Raw genomic sequence first — 23,841 nt, forward strand, 5'->3', positions numbered from 1 at the left:
TTCAGCACCATGTTAGCATATGTCATTATTTTGCCAAACACTCAACTACTGGTAACTATCCTTTCTCATTAAGAATATGTCTTTCATAAATAACAAAGGACAAGCATTCCATTGGAGAAGAGTTTCCCCATTTTACGGCTTGGGCAAGCTGAGCAAGGCCTTGGCTGTCCAGGGCTACTCTGCTCCTTGTTTGCTCCATCTAACTCAGGGCACTGTTCAGAGTAGAGCCCTTCAGTCTTCCCAAAAGTCCATTCCAAGGCTGGGTGGAGAACATATGCGCGCGCACACGCATACACACACACACCCGATGGACCAGTCTCCCTGGCATCATATTCTGTAAGACTCCCTTAAGACTCCTGTCTTCCCTCTCCTCCCTCTAAATCAGTGTTTCTCAACCTTCCTAATGCTTTAATACGGTTCCTCATGCTGTGGTGACCCTGCAACCATAAAATTATTTTTGTTGCTATTTCATAACTATAATTTGCTACTGTTATGAATTATAAATAACTGTGTTTTCTGATGGTCTTGGGCAACTCCTTTGAAAAGTTCATTTGACCCCAAATGGGTCACGACCCACAAGTTGAGAACCACTGCTGTAATGAATTTGCGGTTCATAAGTTGAGATTCTGTCTTTATATACAGTGACATCAATACATGGCTTGCTGCCATTAGAGGTTCCTGTAAAGCTGTGTGTTCTAGAACTTTCCAGAGAAGGGCTCTTAGCTCTTAGATACAGAGGAGGGAGCCAGAACACCCCTAAGGTGTCAGTACACGTGGGACTCAGGATCCAGATGTGTTGCTTTGGTGTACATCTGCAGACGCTGCAGCATGGCTATGGGTGTGATAAAGTGGTCACTGTCTCAGCACAGACCTCATCTAAATCCAGGAAGAGGTACCTCAAGATCACAGGGCCTCCATGCAGGCCCTGGGAAGATCGGGTGAAGGTGGCCTCCCATTGGCCAGGGCTCAGGACAGTGTCTGGGGCTACAGCCTCACAGTCTGAGACAAACATGAACACTAGAGAGACCGGGAACAAAGGTCCAGAGATAAGAGTGGGGGCTCTGGGCTACAGATGTAAAGTTGGCAGGCAAACCTGAGCTGTTGCCAATTGCCACACCTAGTGAGACAGAGCCTGAAGTGCTCTGGAATACCACTTCCAGTTTGCAGTATATAGGGAAAATAGACTCCCCCCTTTGGTTAAATGTGACAAAAGGGCTTCTAGGACAGCAGGAAGGTGGATTCCACACAACAGAGGCCCAAGGCACGTGAGCCAACTAGAGCATCAGTAGAAGGCACCTAATCAACAAGAACTTTCTGGAATTTGATTCTTTCCACACATGGGTTTTCAGTGAGGAAGCACAAAGACTAAAGATGCACATATAGCTTCCAGTGCCCTAGCTGCTCACCAACATGGCTAACAGCACATAAGGTGTAAAGCAGATGAACAAAGCCCAGAGACGATTTTAAAGAATGGAAGCCATGCGACAGGCTCATGAGAAGGTTATCATGGGGTCACTGCTGAGCCAGGAGCTGAGATGGTCAATAAGGTGCAACTAGCAAGCTCTGAGCAAAGGTATGCACCATCTCCTTTCTCCTCCGGCACCCAAAAATGTTTGTACTCTCAGAATGTGAAGACCACAACTGCATCCCATGCATCCTCACCCCAGAGTCTAGCCACGGGCTTGTAGAAAAGTTGGAGGCTGGATGAACACAGGTAGACACATTTCTTGGCTCTGGCAACCATAGCACATTTGGAATCAAGAAATGTTGGCCACACAGTCTAATGATGAAGCTTCTCCCATTCCAGCTCGCTGAGGGGCTCTTCCATTACCAGAGCGCCGGTAGGCAGCTGGCTTGACCCACTATGTGTTTTCCCAGCTATGCTTGGGTGGGAACTTCATTAGGACAAGCAGCACAGGAAGTGAAGGTGCTTGTGGGGTATGGGGGACCTGCTGGCAGGAGTCCTGGGGCCAAGCATGTGTGAAGTCAGAGATGAATGATGAGCCTGGGCCACATGGCCATGAGCATCTTAGGGAGTCAGCCTGGGCGGGAATCTCAAGAGCTGCTTCCTATGAGCTGTAAAGAGGGACTGGTCCTCTTGCAACAGAACATGATTTCTGGCGTAAGCCCCATGTGAAAGCCATCTGAGGAATGAACTTTCACTGAGTGAACTTCCCTCCTGCTTACTCCGGTCGGGGACAAGGTCCAGTTTGGGGCTCAGTGAAGGGAGGGAGCCAGGAGGGCAACACAGCTAATAAAGCACACTGTGCCTTTCTGAAGAAAGGACTCTGCTTCAGAAACATGGAAAACTCAAGCCAATGAGATGTAGCTTCAGGAAGGTTAGCTCTGGCCATGAGCTGATGGACAGAACACACTAGGGAGTCCACATGGAGAATGACACAGGTCACAGCTATTGCTTGAAACCTTGGCCTGTGAATGGGGATGCTAACCCCAGATGCAGCTCCAACCTCTCCCAAGAAGGCTGGCTGCTGTGGTCAACAGAACTCCCATACAGAAAGGCACACATAACCTGGGTTGCTTCCCCTTGATGAAGCCCAAACTATGAAAACAAAGTATGCCATTGAGTACGTAAAATCAGTGTCACTAGGTGGCAGCAGCGCACCATGGCCTGATCAAGCAGCCAGTATCCTCAAAGACAAAAAAAAAAAAAAAAAAAAAAAAAAAAAAAAAAATGTGTGCAGGGCTTTGACTGTAGCCCAGTGCCAAGCCCTCCCAGAACCTGTCTCTGTGATTCTAACATCAACAGGACTCACCCACGCTTGCTCCCATCATTGTCCACAGCTAATTCTAGTTCCCGAGACAGAAGTGAACTGTACTACAAAACGGAAACTATTTACTTCCAAGCTAGTCTAGAAAGTGTGCACTGGCCTGACTCTAATTCATCGCGACAGGATGTCACAGAGTTTGTGTGACTTCAGACAGTGCCCATTGCCTGTTACCACTTTCCTTGATCAGCAACACCCTTCTGTGAGTGACACAGTTCACTTTCAGAGGCTTGTGTACCATCAAGGCCATCTTGTTATGAACAGGGTTGAACTCCTGAATGCCAGTTTGAGGTTGGGGAGGTTCCAAGACATCAAAGACCAAGTAGCAATGTTCTGACAGTCAGCCCTGCCTGGGTCAGTAGGGTGTGCTGGCCCACAGCCCTGTGGCCGTGGTGGCCTCAAAGCTAAAACACATGGTAATGAGTGCTAGGAATGGGTTTTTATCAACTCAGTCAAGAAGAATAGGGCTTCTTGTTCAGGCTGTAAGTTTCCCACTGAGCAGAACCCTTGATTGCAAGAGAGGCTGAAAGGGAGGCTGGGTGCTGTAAAAAAAAAAAAACCTACACCCTTACAATGTGTAACAAGCATTCTTCCAATTCTATTAGATACTGAGCCTAGCTCTGCCCATTTCAAGGGACCTAAACACGATCAAGAACCCCAATTAAAGTGATAAATGGAACCCTTGCTCTAGTCTGTTTCACATGGGTCATTATGCTGTCAAGTGACAAGCTGGACATTTTCACCAGTTACTAATCACAAAACTGGACAGGCACCAGAACCATCATTTTGGTTTCTTCCCTGGGTCTTGAAAAAGAAAAAGGTCAGGTAGGGTCTCTGAAAACTACTGTCACCCAGACAAATAGCATCTGCCATCAAGGACTTGAGGTCACAAATCAGTTTAAACCTTCGACAATTTCACTCTATCTACTTAAATGAATGGGTAAACGACATACCCACCAGTCTACCTCCACCAACCAAGTGCTACCCCGGATAGTAGTGCTGAGCCAGCTGTGGTTCTCTGTACTGTGCCCGCATGAGTGATGTACCTACCACACAGATCAGCCTTCTTGGGTCCAGCAATGAACATCAGAAGAGTTTGTCTTGGTGGGAAAACCACAACACACACACACAGTCGCTGCCTCCCTCAGTCAAGGGAAAGGTACCTTTTTGTTCTTCTACCACAAGCCAGTGTTCTCGAACTCTGATTGCTTTTGTTATTTTAATAGACCTCTTTCTTTTCTTTCTTGTTTTTGTTTGTTTGTTTGTTTGTTTGGAGGGTGTTTTGTTTTAAGATAGGGTTTCTCCATGTAGCCTTGGCTTTCCTGAAACTCGCTCTGAAGACCAGCCTGGCTCTGAACTCAGAAATCCACTTGTACTGAGATTACAGTGGTGCGCCTTCACTCTGGTGTTTTAATGGACTTTTAAAGATTAGTTTTAGGCTACAAGCAACTGACTACCCATGTACCCCATCATACTCTCACAGTTCTCTCCATTATCAGCATCTCCCACCCGAGTTCAGTGTTATAACTGCAACACCAAGCGTAAGACATCACTCTCATTAAAAACACAGAGTTTACATCAGGGCTTATAATTGTTGTATATTCTGACATCAGGCAAAGGAATAATGATGTGTACCAACTATTACAGCATCACACAAACTATTTTCACTGCACTAAAAAAACCTCTGTCATCTCTTCACCTAGCTTTCCCAACCCCCGACCTCTTGGCTCATCTTTGTTCTGTCTCTGAAGTTTTGCTTTTTCTAAAACTTCATGTGGTTGGAATCATATGGTCTTTGGTCTATTCTAATCAGCTTTCATCCAATAAAACTACTTATGATTTCTCATGTCTTTTCATGGTTGCTCATTTCTCTTTAGCGCTGAATGTTGTATTGTCTGAATGTACCATCATTGACTTATGCCTTCACCCATTGAAATAGACCTTGTTGCATCCAAATTTTTGGCAATTCTTAATGAAGCTGCTGTAAACATCTATGTACGGATTTCTGTGTGGGCATAACTTTTCAACAAATTTGGGTAGATATCAAGGAGTATAACTGTGGGACCATAAAATATGGGAATATGTCATTTGTAAAAAAACTGATAAAATCTTTCTTCACAAATGGCTATTAACAGTTTGTTTCCCACTGGAAGAGGGGAGAGAAGAGAGGAGGGGGAAGGGAGGGAAAGAGCCAGGAAAGGAAAGAGAGAGACTATGAATTCTCATTGTTTCACTTTTGTGCTAGCAAGTGGTGCTGTCAATGCTCTGTACTTTGGCTGTTCTGGTAGGTATGTTATGATAGCTCGTTTTAAATTGGTCCTATGTCCAATGACATATGATGTAGGAAATCTTTCACATATTTACTACATATGTATCCTTTCTAGTGAAATATCTGACTTTTAAAAGTTCTATTTTATGTAGCAGTCCTGTAACAGATGAATCTTCTGTAAATATTTCTCAGCCCTGGTCTTATTTCTTCACCTGACATCATCATTCCGGACAAAACAGGAAATGTTAAACAAAATGCATCACTTCTTTCCTCCATAAATTGGTATTCTAACATCTTGTCAAAACACCAAGAGCCATCTTGATTTTCTAGTTTAGTTTTGTATTAGGCATGTAAGTCTGTGGACTCCAGTTGTCCCAGATGTTGTGTTTAACCTAAGTATTTTCATCAAAAAGCCTGGCTATACTTTGTGGTGATATTTTCTTTATAATCTAACAAATTAAAGCTTGACTAAGTTCAGAGTACAAAGCTAGCCACACTACCTAGCCACAGAGACCAGGCTGTGGTGACACACACCTTTAATCCCAGCACTCAGAAGACAGAGGCAGATCTGTCAGTTCAAGGCCACCCTGAGCTACATGAAATTGATCCAGTCTAAAGAGAAACCCAATATCTGGGTTTTAATTATTCATGCTATGATACTTATGTGACTTACGCTGAGATCTTCTCAGTTATTAACTTGTCTGTTCTTTTACCAATACAACACTACCATGACTACTGTAGTTTAAAGTTTCTAATTACATTTATTTATTTATTTGTTTGTTTGCTTGTTTGGGTGTGTGTATGCACTATGTGCACATTCATACCAAGGCATACATGTAAAGGTCAGATGTGTGCTTGTGGGAATTAGTCCTGGTCATCGGACTCTGGCCATCAGGTTTTGTGGCAAATCTCTGCTGAGCTCTAGTTCTGTAGTTTTACAGTAAGTCTCAAAGTCAGTAACTTCATTTCGCTATTTTCCTCTTTCCTTTATTGGGCTACTCTGGTTATATTTTTTTCTCCAAATACACTTCAGAATCACTTTGTCAAGGTCCAAAATATAACCAGTAAGCATGTCTTTTGTATTGTGGTAGCTCTACATTAAATTATGACAAAATGACATATTGAATCTAACCCTTGAGTTTGGAATATCTCTCCATGTATTTAATTCTCCTTTGGTTCACTAACCACATTTTTTCCTCATAGTTTGCCTCATAAAGATTTTGTGTGGAGTGTGGGCTGTGTGTGTGTGTGTGTGTGTGTGTGTGTGTGTGTGCGCGCGCGCGCGCGTGCGCGTGCGCCCGCACGTCACTTTTGCCTAAGTATTGGGGAGGGGTACTAATGTGGCATTGTGTTCTAATTTTAATTCTGCTAGTTCATTACTAGTATACAGAGCTCTGACTTACTTTGCATATTAATCTGACATTGCTGTACAACTTTGCTGTAATGATCTACTGACTTTGTGAATTTGCCTGCTTCTTTTAATCTTAAATGTCCTCCTAAGGCCCAGATGTCAAAGGCTACACAGGTTGCCAGCCTAGGGCTCTACTGAGAGGTGTTGGCAGTTTTAGAAGTGTTGCTCACTGGGGAGAAATTAGTTCACTGTAGGTATGCCCTTAAAGATAACTGGGACCTGGTTTGCCTGCCTGCCTCTGTCTCTTTCTGTTTCTCTCTGTCTCTGTCTCTCTCTGTGTTTCTCTCTGTCTTTGTCTCTCTCTCTGTCTCTCTGTCTCTGTCTCTCCCTCCTCTCTCTGCCTAACCAGAGTCTAGTTATCTTTTCTAAGAAGTCACTTGGATTTCAATCTTTTCTTGTACTTCATTGATTCTTATCACTGTGATTTCATTCTCATCTAATTCAAAACAATTTTGAATTTGGCTTTGTCATTTTCCTTCTCTCTAAAAAACTTCTAACATCTCTTACAAGGCAGGTAGGTAATCTGGCACAAGTGTGTGGGCTCTGGTTCAGAACAAGAGTCACTCTGACCCCGTGGACCCTCTTCTGCTCCCAAGTCCTTTCCCTATGGCTTCTACCCTTCTGCCCTGCTAGCACAACCAATCCCATGGGCTCAGTGATCATTACTGGAAATGCTTGGCGTAAGAACTACTTTCCAGCCTGAATCCTGAACTGTAGGATCATTAAAATAAATTCTACATAGAGATTAAAAAGTAAAATAATAAATACTACAAGAAACCATTTGCATTAGTGCATGTTTAGGCTGATAATTCATGGTACAGTCCATTATGGCGGGAAGTCCAGGTGGCTGGCCACACTGAATCCCTAGTCTGTGTTCAGCCAGCTTCCCTCTTTTCTATGCAGTCTAGATCCAAGCTCAAGGAATGGTGCCACTCACTTTTAGGGCGGGTCTTCCTGCCCCAATTAACCAAGATAATCTCTCACAAGCATGGCCAGAACCTAGACCACTTCTCACAGATCTATCTAAAAGTGTGTCTCCTAGGAGATTCCAGATCCCATTAAGTTAGTAAGTCTTATTAATTATCACAACATTCAATATTTATAGAGCTTGGCAATGAATGAAACAACTTTATGTCTTAATCAAAAGAACTTATAAATGGAAAGAACACCTAGAAATTAATGTTTAAAATGGAACTTTTCTAAGAGGAAAATTGGCTGTACAGAAAATATATAAAACTCTAAAAGAACAACCAGCAAGGAATTTTTGGGGTCCTAGAGCATGTTGCATCTGTACAAAATGGGATGCCAGTTATAGGGGCATCTGAGCAGAAGGTGATGCCAAAACAGATTCTTGGAGGACAGAGCCTGTCTACAACTCTGGGTCAACAAACAGAAGCAGAACCTGGCACAGATACATTCTAGGAGGTAGTGACCCACTCCTGAGAATGTGGCCATGGGAGGCCTGTTCTGCAGAGACCCTTCCACTCACCCTCCCACTGCTAATCCTGTGACTCAATTCTTCTCAATTCTGGCTCCCTGTTCTAAATGGGGAGTATGAAATATCCACCTTTCAGGGCTATGCAAAGTACTCTATAATTTGCAAAATGTTATACAAATGAGGGAAATTTGGGTTTTGTTTTCCTCACACAATCCTAAAGTAAAAATAGGAGACAAGAGAAAGGCATGGGAAGGCATTCACTATCTTAGTTCCAAATGATACCAGAATGCCACTGCTGGTATAGGGAGAATAAAGGAAGATGTGTGTGGTGCACACTCGATGACACACGTCAGAACCTAACCTCTGTTACCTGCCCTGTAGGTCGAAGGGTAGCCCACAGCAGCCCAAGCTCTCTCCTCTGCCGTAGTTTATAACCACTTGAAGAAGCGCAGACACCAGTGATGAGTCACTGATCCATGTGACTGTCACACTGGCACTGTGGCCTTACCTTTGCCAAGCCTTCCTCCTTCTTCTGCCTATCAGATGGGCCTTGCTTTCTCTGAACAGGTTGACTTAAGCAAAATTACCCAGAGGATGTTGTTCCTGAAGGCATGAGGGGGATTTTCTTGATGTCTCTTTATGTCACCCTGCCAGTTCTTCACTTGGTCTCCTGGCTCCTGAATGTACTGAAAGGCAGAGGGAGATGCCCACCCCGCATGCAAGCAGGACCAGGTGCGGTACTTCTCACCTATCATACCACAGGCGTGTTGCTATTTGTTTCAACTGGTGACAAAAGGGACAAGTAGCATTCTTTCTACGCAGTCCCAGCTGCACACCCATGGGCATGCACTACTCTGCCACCCTGTATGACTGCAGTGGCTACTCTTGGTTGTCAATTTGACTACCTCTGGGATTAACTAAAACCCAAAAATGGAGGGCACACCTGTGATGGACTTTTGCTTAATCTGAAGAAGGAAGATCTACTTCCTTTAAACCTCTGAGGCAAGAAGACACAACTTTAATCCAGATCTTTTGAGCTGAGAAAACCCACCTCTAATCTTGGCCACATCTTCTGCTAGAAGCCTAGATAAGGACATGGGAGAGGGAAGCTTCTGCCAGCTTGTTCTAGCACTGCTAGCAAGCCCATTCCTTCACTGGCATCAGAACCTACTGCTTCAGGATCCAGTGTACACTGAAGGCCAGCTGAGACATCCAGCCTCATGCACTGAACAACTATTGGGTTCTTGGACATTCTCCGTACACTAGCTGGACCATGGTCTGTAAGATATTGTAATAAATATCATATATAATATAATATATATATTATATTATATATGAGAGAGAGAGAGAGAGAGAGAGAGAGAGAGAGAGATTCATTCTATATGCTCTGTTACTCTAGAGAACCCTAATACAATAGCACTAACTCCTGTGGTCCACTACTGACTGAACTGTCTGAAGGATTAAGGAGTCTAGGGGATTCAATTAACCCCCTGGCATCTTCCCATAGACCAATTTCAAACTCCTTCTTGCTAACTACTACCATGCACCCAGAATGTTTCAATTACTTCCCTTCTCTTGATCTACCCTGGGTAGGGGGAGCACCCAGCTCCCCATGCATGCAACCCAAACCCCTAGTGGAGGATACCCTTAAGTCCTGCATTTCCATAAGGGCACAGGCCCAAACTGAGGCAGCTGTGACAAACTTCCAGTGTGATGGTGTCCCATGTGGCCACCGTGGTGCCAGGATAAGGATGCCCAAGACAGTCCAGGGAAGCACGAGGCCTTAGCACAGATACGGTTGGGGAAGGGGAGGATGAAAAGTAATCCCACATAGCGGGGCTATGTATCTTCATGGCCCAACCCAGTCTTTCTTGATGTGAGCTGGGTATACACCTCTGGAGCATGCTGAAGAGAACTTCAGGGTGATGAGGGTTCCCCCTTTTCTCTCCTGCCCCACCATGCATCTCTGATTCCTGTTCTTTATGGCCTCTCTACATTCTCTACAATGTTCACAAGCATTATTTGTTTTAGTCAGTCTATATGCCTGGCCCTCTAACTGCAGGCACCCCCTGTCCCTACTGTAGCTGCTGCTTAAATTACATCTTTTCTGAAGGTTTTTGGATTAAGATGACAGCAGGTGACAGTTCTCTGCAACCTCCCTGTGATAATACATCACCAGGAGACTGGTGTGCACCATCTTTAGGTTCTAAACATCCTTCCTAAAGTACTGATGACATTTCCAGCCCAGAGCACCAAGAAGGCCTACACCCACTTCCAGTCTTAAGAAAGGTGCCACAAAGGCCAGGTGGGGCTGAAGGCTGCTTGCCTAGAAGGGAAGCAGTAGTCCAATAGTGTGATAAAACAAGGGAAAGCTGAGGGCCAGAGGCATGGCTTTGGGCTCATGACAGGTCCAAGGGCCCAGCTCCCATACACAGCTCAGCACGTCACACCTGGGAGCAGAGGCTAACCCATATAGCTTCTCTGTATTTATTCAAGACTTATCCTGCAATTTCTCTGTTGCCTGTAATTATCCTGTGCCACTACTTAACACTTGCTGTGTAGCTAAATGGCAATAACCATGGAAACCAAGTACTGTTCTCTAACTTGATAATGTGTGTGGGGGGGGGGTGCTTAATTTCTTGGTTGTTTTCCACTTTGAGAGCAGTTAAGTTACAACCACCAACAACTGGGACAGAAGCCAGGTGTGACGTTCTGCCTTCTGCTACCCTCTTCTCGTCTCTGCTGTCCCTGCTCAGGTCAATCAACTCTCTGTCCCATCTGCTCACGTGTTGTTCCTAATCAGGAGCTAGCCCCTGCTAAAACATCACTGCTGGTTCAAACACCAGTGGAAAACAAAAGCTACCAAGCACATGGCATAGTCACACAGAGGCCCCACAGCCCATAGGTCGAAACTCTCCTTTCCTGTATGCTCACAATTCCGGACTTTCAAACTTACCCTTTATAACTGAAACTGTCTTTGAATGTGCATACTTGAATTTCAGATGGAGTCCTTTGTCTTATTGCCTCTTCATTCTCACTTTGGACTAATGACCAACTGCACACTTAGGGAAGGACTTCCTTGCTGGACCCCGCTGGTACCCACAGGACCCAGCCTCACTGGGCTGCCTCCTCCCCCTCCTGCCTGTGGTGGCACCTCAAGATGCATGTTGCTGCTCCTCCTGTTTCCACAAGAAACCTAACTTCCTTCTCCTTCCGTATAGTAAAACTCTCTGAAAAGTAGCTTCTACCAGGCCTGCCATCCCTCATTTACATGCACTCTACCTTCACGCATTTTTTAAAGAAATATTTTCTGTATTTTTATTTTATGTGTTTGTGTTTACCTGCATGTATGTCTGTGCACCACATGTTCTCAGTGCCTAAAGATGCTGGGAGAGGACATCAGATTCCCTGGAACTAGGGGCACAGGTGGTTGTGAGCTGCCCTGTGGGTGCTAGAACCTGAAGCCTGGTGTTCTGTAAAAGCAGGAAGAACGCTTATGCATGGAGTCACAGCTGCAGCCCATCACCATCACCCCATCCACACTTCACTCTCATTCCCTGACTCTAGAAAGCTCATGACTGCTTGCGACTCCCCAGACTTCTGTACCGAGTCTTCACTCTCTAGCTGGCAGGGGAGGTTGCTTGCTTGATGTGCCTCAAGGCTCCTCCCATCCTGAGTTTCCCCCCAGCTCAAGCCCTGGGTACTCTCTCTGTCTCCCTACTCTACAGAGGCTGGGATGCCCAGGCCAGGCCCTGAGCCTCTCCTCTGTCTACCTACGCTCCTTCAATGGTCCATACAGTCTTCAGCCATAAACCGGATCTGCCGACCAAACACACGTCTACACTTTCTGTCTTCTCTGCGTGCCAGGCGCCTTTCGGCTTGAAGTCTCGCTGCAGCTGTGTATCAGGACTGATGGCCTTCCTGTTATTCACCCAGAGCCTGGTGGTTCTTCAAGTCCTTTGTCACAGACATTGCTTCTCACTGTTCAGAGAACCTGCCTTACTCTGGGGAGGTGGTGGAAAGCCTTATGCTGCTAGCCCAAGTAAGTAAGTCAACAGTAGCCAAACATGGGCTTTGTGTCAGGCTCTGGGGAAGCTTGGGGCACACTGAACAGTAACAACTAGGGGTGGGGATGGGGTCTGTCCCAGAGATGGCCATCCAGAGTAGACTTCTTACGTGAGGAAAAAGAACAATCAGACACAGAAAAGGGGGCAATCACCTGTTCTAGTCATGTGGGTCTACCGGCCACTGCCTCTCATCTGTGCCGAGATAGTCTCCTAATTGGTCTCTCTTCACACCCTGAGTCTCCTGGGAGTCAACCCTACCCAGAAGCCACAGTGACTTTGTAACAAACCATCAGCTCGGGTCTCTCCTCTGCTTACAGAAAGCAATAGCTCTCACTCAGGCTGGAAGACGCTGCAGTGGCCCACGCTTGCCTCTCAGAGAGAAGCTGCCCCGTGCTCACTGTCCTCTGGCCACACTGGCCCCTGGCATTCCTCCACTCTAAACGTTTATGCTAGCCACTTCTTCTGCATGGCTGCTCTTCATTTCTGGCTCACTCTCTCTTACCTCTCCAGAAGTGTCACCTTCTCAAGAGAGGCAAGTGCATGTGTGCACATCTATCTGTACATATACACACTCATACATGCACACACATGCAAGTGAGCACAAACATGCACACCGTGTGCATATAGACAGACACAGACATTATCACACGCACACAAAACCACACATATGTACCTTCCTTCACATGCATGCACAAATGGAAACGTGTATAGATGCATTCCTACACCCACGTGTGTATGTGCTCATTTATACCCATGTGAACTCACATTCACATGCAGAGGCACTAATATGTGAATAATCATGTATACGTGTGTACATACACACTTACATCTATACTATACTAACACACATGTATGTACCCATTTCCTCTCGACCCCCTTTCTTTACTTCCCCCTTTCCTTCATCTTCTGAATATATCACTGGTTTTCTCAGATGTCAAATCCACCCTGGATGGCCATCCCTAAAACAGATAGATGCCCAGGCTGCTCACTTGTAGCTATGTCCCAAGTCTGCTCAGAGCCTGGCACAGAACCCAGTTTGGTTCCTGTTGAGCTGCTGTCCCTGTAGCCACTCAATCCCTCCAGCATCACTTACAGTCACTTCTCAGGTCAGTGCTATCCTGAAAGCCCTCAGTACCTGCACTGTTTCTAACCCGATGAAAATGACCACAAAGCGAGTAAAGAATTACCAACATTCTGTGTACGTGAGAAGTCACAGCCACCATAGACTCCAGGCCATAATATTTAGAAATAAGCATTTGTTTGCACTTCACTACAAATGACCCTTTGAACAAAAACAAATAGATGAGAAGCAGGCAGCACTGACAGGCTCTAACAGCTCCTTCTTGAGAAGTCCCTGTGATGTGACATGGGAGAAGGGGGTTACTGGGAATTGGGTCAAAGTGGAAAAGCAAGGCAGGAACCAGAAGTCAGGACCGGTCCTAAGTTGGGGTGGGAAGGGTGGGAGTTCCGGATTGAGATCAGGCACAGGCAGGCACAGGTGGGCAAAGCATGTCAAGGCAGGCAGGGTCACAGGTGGCCATTGTCTGGAACAGGATGGGGCTGGGTGGGCAAGTCACCAGCAGGGGTGGACGAGAGTACCTGGGAGCGCCTCCTTCTCCCGGCCTGGGGACGCCTGTCCTGCCAGCCCACCTGCTCCCCGAGGAGAGACTGTCCATCTACCAAAAAGCAAGGGAGAAGTGTCACATTAGCTGAGCAGCCTGACAAGGCCACGAATATGAAGGCACACAGGCCATATCCCACCTGACCCCTTTCAGTCCCTTCGCAGTTTGGGAAGCTCACAGAAATTAGGTATGGGGTCCACCAGCAATTGTCGCACACTGTCCTCTGGCTCACAGTGCACCCCAATAAAGAGGTGCTGTGGAGGCTGGTGTGGCCACCTGTCCATTCCCGACACTGAGCTTTTATTGACGTCTTCCATTTCCCCAGCCCTTTGCTTACAGCAGCACATTGCTGCCAGACCTGGACCCCAAAGTCCACTTTGGCCACTGTTAACCTTCAAAACAGTCTGCAACCTCAGTGAGCACATAAGAGAGGCAGCTTGGAAATCTAATCACACATCTTCAAAAGGCTTCAAAGTACCCGGATTTGCTCTATGTTAACCAAGCCCTCTGTTTGTGGAACACAGTGACAGAAAAGAAAAGCAAAGCCATTAAGTCTTGCCAGGGACACCTCCGCTGCTCTGTATGCAGTAAGTCAATGGGGGGGGAGGGTCTTATTCTTTGGAGTCACAGAATGCTGTCTTCTAGGCATAACCGCCATTACATCTTCTTTTAAATGTTTCATTAGCATATATTAATCATACATAATAATGGGTTTCATTATAACTTTTCATACATATACGTAACGTACTTCAACTACATTCATCCTCATTTTTCCTCCACCAATAAACTTGTTCCCAGGTAGCTCCCCTCTTCCACTTTCATGATCCCCTTGTGGGTTTCCTTAGGATTCTTTGCAGGAGCATGGGCACTAACCAGAGGCTACCCTACTGCAGAAAGTGTTTCTTTCCTCCAATCACCCATTAACTGAATATAAACCCTCAGATAGAAGTAGCTCCCATGAGACCCCCTCTTTTCCATGCCAGAATACTGGCAGGTTCAATCCTGTTCATATTTGTGCCATGAATTCAAGAGTATAACATCCATGTCATGCCCAGATATCAATGTTCTATATTGCTACCCCATCCCAACTTCCTCCAGATGGTACATTCTTTCCATCTCCTCTTCTGCTATGTTGTCCAAACTCTAGAGAGGGTGACACAGATTGTCCACTTGCTGGACAGTTATTCTCAGTACACTGACCAAGGCTGACATCAGCACTAACCTATGGTCATAAACACCATTGCTGAGATGGTGATTCACCAGGTACACCTAACAGCAGTAGGTTCGTCACTGAGGCCTGTTAAGTCCCCAGCCTTAGGCTTTTGACCAGGTTCAGTGTATCAGTCATGAATGCCCTCCCCCTGGAGCAGGCATCAAGTTCAATGCTAAAAAAGCAGAGCTTAGTATATAATAAACATGTCACTATTGCGCCAGTGGGCCCAGCAGGTCAGTACTGTTGCACACAGATCCAAGCTGAGTAAGATGTGATGGTCATTCTTCCTCAGCATTCTGCATAGCAACCTCCACCACTAGGAGAGCGAGCAAGAAGGGAGGAAGCTTCCAGCCCAGTTGTAGCCTGATTTCTCTATATTCTCCGACCAAGGCAAGTTGTGTCTTCAGCAACGGGATCTTACAATCTACTTTTAGTGGGCAACTTTGCCTATATTGGTTTGGGGACTTCAGGAGCCTCCCGACCACAACTCATAAGAGAACAGCCCACCCACAACATCTGGATTTTTGTTTATTAACACATGGCTTCTATGAGAAACTTTGTCCACACACCAAGTCCTTTTTAACTCTTTGATTAGCTTGTTACTATCAGATTTATGACCTTTTATACATCATTCATATTGGATGTCCCTCCCACCTCACTCCCCTGATCTTCCCCTACCTCCACTTCAGTGTCCACTTAGACTTTTCCACTCCCAGAATCCCCTCTTTCAATTTTATACAAGTGTTCTATACAACCCTCCACCACTCACACGCTTAAAGACTCTGTTTACCTGTTTCATAGGCCCCTTTTTTCTACTTTCCTACAAATACTTCCACATAAAAGCAGATTTATAAAGTGAAAATCTAGGACCCATGTATGAGAGAGAAAATTCAGTGTTTGTCTTCCTAAGCCTGAGTTACTTCATTTCATGTATTTTCCAGTTCTATCCAATTTTTTCTACACAATTCATACTTTTGCTTTTCTTTTTGACTGAATGAAATTCTATTGTGTTAATGCACATTTCCATTTATCCTGCTACTTTACTGACGGTATCAGTTTTGAGGGTTTTCTGGTAGAATCTTTAGAGTCTCATATTATCTGCAAATAAGAATTACTTTTATTTCATTACCTATTGTATCATTTTTATTTGCTTCTCCTATCTTAATGCTTTAGATAAGACTTGAGTGTGAATAGGATGGGAACCCTTGTTTTAGTGGAAATGTTTCAAGTTTATCTCCATTTAGTATGATGTTGGCTGTAGGTTGTTTAGCACAAATTCTAATTAGTATTAACAATAAAAACCCAGAGACGGATATTGGGGTTAAAGCTGAAGATCAGAGAAGCAAAGCAGCCATTCACTAGAGAGTTCTCACCTCTACCAATGCTCAGACCAAAGGGAGGATCCACTGAACCTCAGACTGCTCCCAAGTGCACTGCAGCCCAAACACCAATGAGCTCCTCTCTCCTGTTTTATATTCCACTCTAGTGCTGGGATTAAAGGTGTGGAATCCCAAGTGATGAGATCACCTTTGTGTGAGCTGTTTCTTTTAGATGGGATCAATTTCATGTAGCCCAGGGTGGCCTTAAACTAACAAGAGATCCATCTGCCTCTGTCTCCAAAGTGCTTGGATTAAAGGCATGTATAACCTCTGTTTGGTCTCTATGGTTAACTAGTGTGGCTGCTGGGATTAAAGGTGTGTACCACCACTGCATGGGCTCTATGGCTAACTAGTGTGGCTAGCTTTCTGCTCTGATCTTCAGGCAAGTTTAACTTGTTATATCACCACAGGTTTGTCATGTATAGCCTTTATTGTGTTGAAATGTGTTCCATACTAGCTTCATAAATGAGTTTGGAAGCATTTTTTATTTTACGAAATAATATGAAAAGGATTCACCTTAGTTCTTCTTTAAAGACCTAGCAGAATTTTGCAGTGAACTCATCTGGGATTGAGATTTTTTTTTTTTTTTTTTAAGTTGAGAAGTTTCTTTGTTGTTGTTGTTAATGGCGATGATAACTTACAAACTATCTCCTTTATTTTAATCTTTCCATCTAATAAGTTGGCAAAGAGTGCCATTACCGATCACACATACACAGGAGTTCCAGTTTTGTGTGTTTCTGAATGGGCTTTTAAGAACAATTCTGAATTACAACTTAGTCTTAGATCATTAAGAATTAAAAAGTAACCAGTAAATTGCTGGTTTCTAAAAGCATTCTAACTTATAGATCAATTATAGAGAAGTGCTCAATACTCTTTATTTGATATTATACATAGACCATAGTAAGTGCCTTTCAGTGGTAAAAGGCGGCATCCTTTGACTTAGGGAATTCTAATAAAAATGACATCATCAAGTCAAGAATAGACAGTTACTTCCTGACTTTTAGCCATTGCTATAACAGACCAGTGAATACAAACTGAAACACAGGAGAGTTCTCACTTCTGAGACAGTAACAGAATTTTCCCAGTGTTTAAACATGCTCATATGCCTGGTTATATAAACTTAAGTATATAGCCATTCAATAGGTTTGAGGTGATACCCCATCTTTGTGGAAAGTAGAAATTTAATAATTAAGTCCAATCCTATCTTGAGAAAGGACGAGCAGTAATAGCATTTACGCATCTGGAATTGTTATTTTAAGAAAGATCATATCCACTTTGCTACAAGTCATTTTACTTAAATCAGGACTGTCAAAACAAAAAAAAAAAAAACATTGTTAGCCATTCATGATCTGAATTTTGGTGTATGAATTAAATTATAATACACATTCAAAGTCATGATACATTTATTTTGCTTATTATAAGGCAGCAGAATTACTCACTTTTTTTTTTAAAGATAAGCTATTAGGTCCGCCCTCTCTTCCTTCTTAATTCCAGCAAAGTTCATTTCATTCCAGGGATGTACATTTGGGTTTCTCCAAATACTCCATCAGGGTATCCTCTCCCCAGGTGATGCTTCTGTTCTTGTTGGCATCTGTGTATGAAAATCCAGCAGCCTGACCTGTCTTCCTCCCAAACAGACAATGGAGATTTGGTCCAGGCTTATGCTTGCCTACCTTTTCCATGGTGTAGCACTTTCTCAACATTACCCATTTTTAATTCACTCCCAGGTCATCAACACCACAATTGTTGTGACCCAAAGACGGACGTCCCACTCTCTCAGTTGAGAAGTTTTAAATTGTTGTTTTAGGGTTGTTATTTGTGATAAATCTGTTCAAATTACTTATCTCAATGTGGTTTAACTTTAATTAGGTAATATGTGTCTAGATGTCATTTCTTTTGTACTTTCCTATTTTGAATTTCTTTGGTATATCTTTTATAACGTCTCTCTTTTCATCTCTAACAACATTGCTTTGGGACTCATCTCTCATTCTTTTAGTTAGTTTGGCTAAGGTTTGTTGATCTTTTTAATCTTTTCAAAGAACCAGCTCTTTGTTGCATTTATTCTTTGTAAGTTTCTTTTTATATTTTTCATTTCTACTTTACTAACTCCTCCCTGATTTTAACTATTTATAACTACTGCATTGCAGTTTGTCTTGTCCCCCCCCCCCCCGCCAAGGTAGAAAGTACATCAATAAATTGTTTGAGATGTCTCTGGTTTCTTCATGTAGGCAATTAGAACTATCAATTTCCCTCTTAAGGCTTCATTGTATACCATGGGATATGAGGTGTTGTATCTTTGTTTTCACTCAATTCTAGGAATTTTTAAATTTCCCTCTTGATTTCTTCAGTGACTCAATCACTATTCAATAGAGTACAGTTGTGAGTTTTCTGTAGCTTCTATCGCTGTTGACTTCTAGCTTGTTCTACAGTGGTCAGGTAAGTAAAGGAAGTTATGTCACTTTTTCTGTGTTTATTGAGACTTCATTTGTTTCCAAATATATGACCTATTTTAGAGGGTGTTCCATAGACTGATGAGAACATTATTTTTCTGTAGTGCTTGGGTGGAAATTCTGTAGGTATCTGTTAAGTTGATTTGATCTAAGGTATCATTTAACTCCAGTATTTCTCTGTTGATGTCCAGATGGCCTGTATATTACTAACAGTGAGGTATTGAGGCCACCTAGTACAAATGTGTTGGAGTTCATCTATAGCTTTATATCTAGTAGTATTTGCTTTGTGGAATTGTGTATACCTGTGTTGAATGGATATATATTAAAATTGTATTAAAATCTTCATGGTGAATTGCCCCTCTGACCAGTATAAAGTGAACTTCTTCATCTCTTCCGACTAGTTCTGAATGGATGTCTATTGTCAAATGTTAGAATAGTGTTATTTGCTGTTTCCTAGTTCCATATGTTTGTAGTAGCTTTTCCTGTCACTCACCCTAGATGAGCAGCTATCTTTAACAGTGACATGTGTGTTTCTTGAAGATATCAAATAGACACATCTCATTTCTTAAGCCAATCTGCTAATATCTTTAAAATGGGAAATTTTAGGACTATTAACATTTAGAATTATTATAGAAAAAATGTACTGATCTGGTCATGTGGCTGATTTTGTAGTATTTCATAACTCATTTGTTTACTGTTCTAGAATAGTCCCCTGCCCCTGGAGTCTCTTTGATGTGACTATCATTCTCTTCAAGTGAAGACTTTCTTCCAGTATGCTCTGCAGAGCAGACTTTATCATGAATTTTTTTCTACATAATTTTCAACAGTTTTGCTGGATATAGTAATCTGGGTCAGTAGCTTTGGTCTTTCAGAACTTGAAATATATCTTTCAGTGCCCTTCTAGCTTTTAAAGTTTCCACTGAGAAATCAGATGTTATTCTGATGAGTCACCTTTATATGTGACTCAGTGTTTCTCTCTTGTAGCTCCCAATACACCTTTTCCTGTATATTGAGTGGTTTTTAAATTAAGTTTGTGTGTCTGTGAGTGTACAAGCACATGTACAATTACATGCCAGGGCAGTTTGTGGAAGCCAGTGAACAATTTGCAGACTAGGTTCCTTCCTTCTACCACAGGGGGCCCAAGGATCAAAAATCAATGTTTATCAAGACTTATTATCATGATTTTCCATGATAAGCCATCTTGCTGGCCGAATTTAGTTTACGTACTCTATACCTGGGAGCGCATTCTGATCTTATCTATTTGGTATGTTGTATCTTGTGTACTTGGATGGGCTTTTCTTTCCCCAAGAAATTTAAAAAATGTTCTGCAATGAGTATATTAGAAATGCTTTTATGTTCTGAGAATGGAGTTCTTTTATACTCATAATTTGTGAATTTGGCATTTTCATTGTGTCCCAAATAATCTTCTTGCATGTGCATTTAAACTTTTAAAACTTTCATTGTCTTTGACTGAATGTACTACTTCTTCTACCTTGCCTTCAACACAGATGTATTCTTTCTGATAGTTCTGTCTTTGTATGTGACTTGGTGTTTCTCTTGCAGCTTTTAATACATTTCATTTGTTCTGTATATTTACTGCCTTCTTTAGCGCGCGCGCGCGCACACACACACACACACATGGCATCAACCCTCCACACCTATATCCTGCTCATGTCTATGACATTAGTTCTGTACATTTAGTGCCTTCTTCACACACACACACACACACACACACACACACACACACACACAGAGCATAACCCCTGCACATGCATACCTTGCTCAGAGGGTCTTTCTCTGTGGCACTGCTGCCTTGTGAGGGTCTGCAAAACTTGAATCCTGCCTTTGACTTGGCCTCCTACTGCATGGTAACTATACCTTTTGCTTGTTTCTGATGATTTCTGATTTTGTGCTTTTATGGAGAGTGTGTGTTTCTTGTACATTTTTGGTTTTTGCTTTAATTCTTGTTTGTCTTTTTGTCTCTTTTTTCTAAAGAGAAAGAAGATGTGGAGTTGGATGGGTGGGAAGTGGGGAGGGTGTGGGGGGAGGGGAAGGGAAAACTGATCAGAATATATTATATGAAAAACTTCTTTCATATATTTTCTAGTTTTGCTCTGTTTAGTGTCCCACAGAGTTTAAGTAGGGTATCTATGTAACCCTGAGTGTGTGGCTAGGATAGAGAAAGGCAACTAACTTTTAAAGGTTGATCCTGCATCCTCTAACTTAAACTTATTTGTAGTTTGTTTTGGATGTTATATGACAGCATGTGGCTGAACATAAAAGCAGGGTTGCTTCTTCCTTTCCAATCCCAAAGCCTCTTATTTCAATGTCCATTGTATGTACTTGCTAGCATCTCCAGAAGACTAATAAACAGAAGAAGTAAGAGCAGGTTTTTTTGCCCTTAGTCTTGACCATCCAAATTTCTACTGAGTTGAAATCAAGAAATCAGGCAGACAAAGCACTTGGCCCTCAAACTCTAACCCTGAGACACGGATGGTGAGAGTCTCAAGGGCCATCTCTAGCATCCCTTGAAAGGCATATACCATGAAATAGCAGACATGGGAGGTGCTGGGCAGCACAAGGAAAACAGGATATTGGTCCCAACAGAACAAGTGTTCATAGAAGCCACACACAGGTCACACAACCTCTTCACAACACCCTTTGCAGACATTGATGAGGGGGAGGAGCAGGTAGAGGCACAACCCAACTAAATAACCTATACTTCTGAAGTCCTGTAAAAGACACCTAGACAAAAGTAAGACCCAAATTGACTTATCCTTTAGGGAGAAACAACAGAAGCCATGAGCACATCCTGCAACATAGAGAAAGCAGAGAGAGAGGAACATATGCTCAGAAATATGTACAAAATAAGATAAATTGGTTTTGATCAACAGTCTGTATGTGCTTCAGAAAACAAAGCCTCAACAAACAGACTAAAGCCCTCAAGATGGTAGTCTAAAGAGAAGGGGTAGAAGTGCCAAAGACCAATTATAACAATTATAAAACGTTACAAACAAAATAGTCCCAATAATGTCAAGTTTCAATGAAGTGAGAAAAACAAACAAACAGCTTTGCACAGTGTTAGCTTTGAGGCTTTTGATGTGTATGCTTACTAGGTACCTAGTAAGGGACCAGGGGGTAGGGGAAAAAGAGCTCCCAAGGAAGGAGAAATATAATAAAGGGAAACTAGAATAGGAGGACTAGATGAGGAGAGAGAAGGGAGAGCAGAGTAAAGGAGGGACTGTGGACTGGGACAATTAACCCTAAAGCTTCATACATATAATGGAAGGAATCTAAACAGTCACCATATAATAGGTTAACAATGCCCCAACTAGACATCTTATACCACCATGTAAAATGTCCAGTGCCAGTGTTGAGTTATTGATAAAGGGGGTCCCATGGACTTCCCCCCACCTCAAAATATCACAGATTATTGCCAATGAATTGATTGTTCTCCGTAGCCTTATGGTAAGGCCCTGATGATGAAGACAACACTTATGCCATAGAAAATGGAAAAGTCTTATCTAGTACTCAACTAGAAGTTTTACTCCTCCTGACTAGCATCCATGGCGCTGGCAGGTACTCTGCATGCCACCAGAGGAGTAAGGCAATCAGTATCAGCAGCTACAAACCCTGCAACAACAGTCACTTGCCTACAAGATATACTGCTGCAATATTTATGGGAGTTACTGGCACAAATGTTATGGGAATAACCAAACAATTTTTTATTGGATTTAAGGCCCACTTCATGAGATGGAATCCATACCTGACACTGCGAACGTGGCCAAAAACCTGAGTCTAAATAGATCATGGGCCTAGGGTAAAATCTACTACTATTATTCTGATAAAGGAACATAGCAATAAAGTGATTGCTAATGACATTCTGCTATACCCTTATCAGTGCCTCATTCATTCCTCATCACCAAGAAGCTTCTTCTTGCAGTAGATGGAAATTAATATTGACCCACAACTAGCCATGATGAGAGAGAGACTTTGGAGCACTCAGTCATAAATGGGATGTCTTCATCAACACCACCACTCCATCTCAGTGACCTAAGACTGTAAGAGCCCGAGGTGATGGAGGACTCCAAGGAAACTTCTAGACACAACAGGACTGATGCAGCCCACACAAGACCTGTACAGGTTCAAGCCAGATGGGGACCCAGCACTAAGAAGAGGAAGTGGACATGGAATCCAACCCTTTCCAGAAGATCTTTGCAATTAATAGGGTCTGGAAAAAAAGAAAATCCATTTTCTCCAAGGGCATCTCACTGGGTGTACCAACCACATTCCAGGGTAGGTCCCATGGCTAAGAGTAGTTAGCCAACACAAAACAGACCATGTGCTTTTCTGTTTGCTTGTTTTGCTTTGGAAGGGGTGCTTTTATTTCATCTTGTTTGTCTTGGCATCTGTTGCCCTATTGTTTGCTTTTATTTTCATTTTGTGAGCTATTTTTTTAAGAGGGAGAAAGAGAGAAATAAGCTTGTAAGTGAGTGAGGTAGAAAGGCAGAGAGGAGCTGGGAGGAGAAAATAATATATTGCAATTAAAAATTAGTTAAAGTTTCACTCTTCCTAGCCAGAAGAGGTGGAACATGCCTTTAATTCCAGCTCTGGGAAGGCAGAGGCAGGCAAATCTCTGTGAGTTCAAGGCTAGCCTGGTCTACAAAGAGAAACCCTGTCTTAAACACACACACACACACACACCACAAAATTAGGAAAAGACCCATGTAGTTATAAAACAAAACAATCACCAACTCTGCTTTTTGCCTATTCTCCCAGCCTCTAAGAACCGAAACCTTTCCCTTTGCTCAGGGTTTCTTTTATTATTCTCCTATTTACAAGTTGACCTCCACATCCACAAAACCTGAATGAAGCTTCCAAAGGGACAATGCCAAGTGCAAATTCTGGATTCGCAAGGTACCACAGCTTTCTGGTTTCCCCAATCAAATTTTGCATAGACTTTGTATCCTGTCTCTTAGTGTTTGCTCACTGGACCTGTTGGTTAGAAAGCAGAGACCCCTCTGCATGGCTCCATCCAGTAGAGGATATACAAGAGGAGGTATGTGGTCCTCTCCCTTCAGTGACACCCTGCCTGAAGGGCCTTCTACATCCTCTTTTGTGCTCAGAGGGTGCTGAGGAGTAAGGATGGGCACAGCTCAGAAGGCACTACCACAGAGCCATGACAAACAACTGCAACAGAATCTGG

The 23,841-nt window shown here is 43.2% G+C and overlaps 1 protein-coding gene across 10 annotated transcripts in view; it reads right to left on the minus strand.

Moving 5' to 3' along the window:
- The window catches only part of Pcbp3 (poly(rC) binding protein 3), a 179,855-nt gene that overhangs the window by 63,165 nt on the left and 92,849 nt on the right, over positions 1-23,841 (minus strand). The window contains exon 2 of one of the 10 annotated variants that reach the window (XM_051186958.1): positions 13,571-13,647. The exons of the other annotated variants lie outside the window; for them this stretch is intronic. The gene's annotated coding sequence lies outside the window, so the exon portion shown is untranslated. The remainder of the gene's footprint in view (positions 1-13,570; positions 13,648-23,841) is intronic. 10 annotated transcript variants of the gene reach the window in all.

Source organism: Phodopus roborovskii, unplaced genomic scaffold (assembly GCF_943737965.1).
Source record: "Phodopus roborovskii unplaced genomic scaffold, PHOROB, whole genome shotgun sequence".
NCBI classification, from domain to species: Eukaryota; Metazoa; Chordata; class Mammalia; order Rodentia; family Cricetidae; genus Phodopus; species Phodopus roborovskii.